General features: G+C 25.9%; 1 protein-coding gene across 1 annotated transcript in view; it reads right to left on the bottom strand.

Moving 5' to 3' along the window:
- Sdi-1 (amino acid transporter) overlaps positions 1–2,325 on the bottom strand; it is a 43,381-nt gene extending 41,056 nt beyond the window's left edge. The window contains exon 1 of the mRNA XM_029486003.1: positions 2,008–2,325. The gene's annotated coding sequence lies outside the window, so the exon portion shown is untranslated. The remainder of the gene's footprint in view (positions 1–2,007) is intronic.
- Positions 2,326–5,402: the final 3,077 nt, after the last annotated feature.

The following is a 5,402-nucleotide window of genomic DNA, read 5'->3' as shown; positions in this document are numbered from 1 at the left end:
AACACGAGGGCAACAACATTTATCTGTGTTTGACACGCTATAGTTTTTCCGATATTTTAATTTTTATACGAGTTATGAGCGTTTTAAATAGTGCAATATTTCACATATTGGTGAGTTATCCGATCGCTTAAAATTATTAAAATAACGTAAAAAACCAACGCACTATACATTGTACAACAATAAAAAATATTACGCTGAACACGTTTATTGGCGCCAGTCTTACTTAATCGAAATGCGAATGTAAATGATTTAAATTCAGATTTACTAAGTTTGGTAAACCTATCTTAAACCGTGTGTAAATGTAACTTGAGTAGGTACTAAATTTAATTTATGAACTACTGAAATTTGAAATAATATACTATTTATATTTTAAATCGTGATAATCGTCCTATAGACATGACGTAACGACAATGAATAAAATATACCCCCTCCGGCCACCAGCCAGTCACCTTGTATTTAATGTATTTTACGTTTAATGGACATTAAACGATTTATGCTCATTTGTATGTAGGTACTTTTTGTCAATCCTACCGATGGACCTGTTAACGTGAAAAGACTTCTGAAAACTGATTTGAGTTCGTCAATATGTCTACTTGAGATCGATAAGGTCATATTTTAAGGGGCGATTGTAAACTCCGCCAGAATACCGGTTAGATAAAAAGGTAATGAAAAGGTCTAATTATGTAAACTCCGCCAGTTTTATTTTCTTACCTGCAATGGGTATATGGAAACTCCGCCAGTATTAATTACGCCTTCCTTATATAAAACTAAATGATATTTCTCTAGTAAGTAAACTCAAAAATTTTGAACTTTTGAAATAACTTTTGTTCTAATCAATATTTAAATTGTTTTTTTATATACAATTTATAGTCACTTATTATAGTTTATAATAGTTTATTATAATTTCAAATATATTATGCAAAAAATTATTTATATATTTTAATTAGGTACTTATTTTTTAACATTGAAAATAAAAAATAAAAAATTTGATTTCAATTTTTTAAATAAGTATATTCAAAATAGCCAATTTGTGAATCTGATTATAAAAACAATAATTTTGATACTAAAAACATTTATCTAAGTCAAGTAGTTTATTTTTGGAATTTTTGATATATCAATATTTTTTTGATTTAATGAATTTGGAACGTATACGTAAGTTATTATAATAACTTCTTTCAAAATATTTTTTTTGAAAATTTGCTGACATGAGAATATTAATTCTTAAATTATTTACTAATCATATAATTTTAACAACTTTTTCATACGTTTAAGTAGCGTCATTTTTTTTTCGTTAAGTCTTTCTGTTTTTCTGTTACACCTTGTATACTAATATTACTTTATTTGTCATATTTTTTGAATAAAATATAAAAAAGTTGCTTTAAATTTTGTTAAATTAAAATTTACTATTGTATTCATTTTATAAAATTAACCTAATGCACTATAAGTCTTCAATGTTAAATTGTCATAAAAAATTTTTGCTCAAAAAGGTCATAAATGCCTCATAGTTATAATTGAATTTAAATGCCAAGAAAATGCAGAGCTTAAGCACCCTCAGTTTTTTTTTATTGAAATTGCGCCTATGGTTCAACTGTTGAGATACTTTTAGGAAGTGTTTTCCTAATTTGTTATATTTAGTTATGACTAAATCGTCTAAATCTGTGGGGGTTATCAGTTATTACTTTATTAGATACCTATTATTATTAGTATGAGTTACGAGTAGTTATAGCCTATAGGTACGATCTAACCTAAACGTAACCCCATGTTTTGTCGACGAATGTCTACGTACAATAAAAACAGTAATATTTATAAACAATGGTACTACGAAGGCATAATGTAGTTACATGACCAGCGGCAATATTATAATAACAATGGAAAAAGGCCATTTGAAACCCCTTCCAATAGATATAGGCAAACTTCGCCGTTCGCGTGATGCGTACAATATATTGAGATTTCAGTCGGGGCAACCGAATGACGTTCTTTTAATTCGAAAAATTAATACACAATTACCTTATTCAAAACAGTTTGTTCACGGGCCGGCCATTTCTGTCGCTATTACTGAGTCATCTACTCCATCTTAACGCTCTCGATAATATTCTACCGGACTCTTGAGCATAGGGTTCGCGATCACTACAATAATAATCATAATAATAATATGATATAACAAAACCGATCATCATGATCCCGGGGCCGCGAAAAAAAAATAATCTGATAAACTGTTCGCACTCATCGCACACTGGTCACTATAGCGTTGCTCCTTCTCAGTCCGTGTACTGTACAGTGACTAGTACACGACCTGAGACGTGAGACAGAATTAATGCCTTTTAATCAATGATCTCAGACCTCGACGAGCGATGGCCGTAATATTATTACCACCACACGGGGCATACTACATAGTCCATTACCTAATCATAATAATACGGTATTACGTACTGCGTAGTCAGTTATTTAAATTAAATGCGAGAACCGCGAAAAAAACGATTATCCAATCAATCGCTATACCTAAAATAATAACGAGACCAACACATAAATTAATAGGTATTGTATTGTATTGTTTCTATACAGAGAAAAAACACAGAGCAATGTCCTTCTAGAATGCAAAATCAAAAAATGTTTTGCAAAATGCATGGGTACACAAAAACAAAATAAGTGGCCACAGTCAAAACTTCAATAGTGATGCACACTGTTATAGGTATGCATGTACTCACCTATCGACAGAATCTATATTCTATGTGTACATCTAATGTTACGCTACAACAAACAAGAAACTAATGTGTCTATCTAAGGTGATAAACTTGTTGTTGAATGTTGAAGTCTCTAAAAGAAAAAGATAAGCATACGTTTTAAGTTAAGATTACCCACTATACAATTTTAATGATCTATTTCTTTACATTGGCCTTAGCCAAGAAGTGCCTACATAATAATAATATATGGTTTAATGAGCTGATTATCAGTAGGACCACCTAGATTAACACTAACTTATAGATTGTACTAATCACAGCATTATTACAAAAATATAGGTAGACACTAAACAAATAACTATGAAGTGTTTATCACGTTTATATCATAAAAAGTAATTAGAAATGTAGATCTATATTTGAATAAGAAAACAGGTAAGTCAATAGTCAAAATATAGGTAACAGTCAACTGGTAAGTAATTTGTATCAATTTTTAATATACCTACTTCCAGTTTAGTAATTAGCATAATCAATCATAGGTATTGGCTTTTAAGTTTAATCATTCTTCTTTCTCCAATTATGGATTTTTAATAAAATTATAATAGTACATTAAATTCAATATTTTTAGTATTTAGTATAATAGTTAATAATATAGTAAACGTTTTAAGTAAGATAAATAGATCTCTAACTCACTAAATAATCTAAGTAAAGAAAATACATATAAACTGAGTTCCTTTCTTTTTTAAAAATATTATGTGACACGTATAAATACATTTTTACAACATTTATACATCTTAACAAGATTAAAATATTACATGAATGTCAAAACTGTGTAAATTGTTTTAAGAACCAAATGAGAAAAAAAAATGTTTATAATATGGTAGGTATGTAAAAATTTTAAAAACAAAACATAATATTATGTTATAAAGAAAACACCATTTTTAATTTCAGTATAAAATAATATATTTTATTTTAAATAGAAAAAAAGTGATGACTTTAAATACAATTAAATTTTTAGAAGAATGTTGGTATATATTAACTATGTTAACGCTAAATTATGTATAAAATATATAACTACATATTTATATTATTACAAGTACATTTCTAATTTATTTAATAAAATATTACAATTTACAATGTTGAATTATCTACATTGGTTTGTTTAAATACTCAATAATAATGGGAAAAATTATAGTTTATAATATTTATCAATAATAAATAATAATATTATAGCAATAATAAAGTTTTGTTAATTTGAACCTTGAATATTTCTGAGTTTTTAAATAATACTATTGGATAAATTAATAATAACCATCAAATTATAAGTATTTTATTGAAAAACATATAATAATTTAAAATAAAATAAATTGTAGATGAAAAACATCATGTCAACTATAATAAAAATAAAATATATAATAACGAATATACACGCTACTCTAAAAATATATCCAATTACTTGGAATGTCAAAATTATTGATGGGGATAAATTTATAGTTTAATCCCTACTCTCTAAATCTAAATATATACATTATATATTTTAGTTTTGAAAGAGTAAATTAAATTAAATAATACTTGTTAATTTTTTCTTGCCAATCATGATAAAATTTTTAATTATAAAAATATTATGGCATGTCATACATTACTAGAACATACCTGCATGAGGCTGATAATTAATAACTGATAGCAGATAATAATGTATAACTTAATTGTCAGTATCAAGATATTAGGCATAAGCCATTTTGTATATTAAATAATTGGGAAAAAAAAATTAACTGAAAAATACATTGCAATATATTAGTATAATAACATTAGGAACGTTGTTGGTATCGTTGGATGGTTTGTTTTCCCCACCAAGCTTCAAGATCAAAGGGTTTAAATCCTGAAATAAATTAAAATATAAACACTTAATACACAAAATATTTTAGTAATTATCTAAAATTGTTTTTATTAATATTTATTGAACATAGTACTAGTAATATAAATATATTATATTCTAACACATAAACCAAAACATCAAATAATTACAGTTTACTGATATTTTATGAACTTAAAACCAGCTCTAAAAATATAAACTATGCAATTTTTATTTTCACAAATTAGGAATTTATGAAATTATTTTTACCTATTTATAACTAATATAGTAAAATTATATTTGCTAACAATTAACTCTTATGCCTCAGTTGTTAAAAATATGTATTGTAATAAGAAAGATATAGAGAATGTATTAGAAAAATTTGATTAATAGTTATGTATAATAAGTCATAAAATAACGCTTTATTTGGCAGGGCATGTAATATAAGCCAATAAAATACATAAAAATAAAATTAATTATTATCATAAGCATTAATTTGTTTAATAACTTTAATAGAACCAATATAAAATACAGAAATTAATAAGACTTCAGTTTGCAAAAACGCATTCAACTATTGTAACTATTATAGGTACTACTTTTATTTATACTATAAACAACAAAAATAAAAAATGTTTTTGTTATTTTAGGAATTATGCCAATTTCATTTAAGGAAGGCCGTTTTAAAATTTATAAATTTAAATTTGAATGTGTAACTGTGCCAATACCACAGTTGTAGGCATTATTCTCTGGCACATGTACCCCTACCAAAAAAGGTTAACAAATTAATAACAATTTAACCAAAACACAATTTTTATTTTACACTTAGATGATTCAAATATTTTTACAATCTAAATAAGATGTAAGCAGTTCAAATA

The sequence above is a fragment of the Acyrthosiphon pisum genome, chromosome A1 (assembly GCF_005508785.2).
Source record: "Acyrthosiphon pisum isolate AL4f chromosome A1, pea_aphid_22Mar2018_4r6ur, whole genome shotgun sequence".
In the NCBI taxonomy this organism is placed as follows: Eukaryota; Metazoa; Arthropoda; class Insecta; order Hemiptera; family Aphididae; genus Acyrthosiphon; species Acyrthosiphon pisum.
This window is presented reverse-complemented; position numbering and strand designations above follow the sequence as displayed.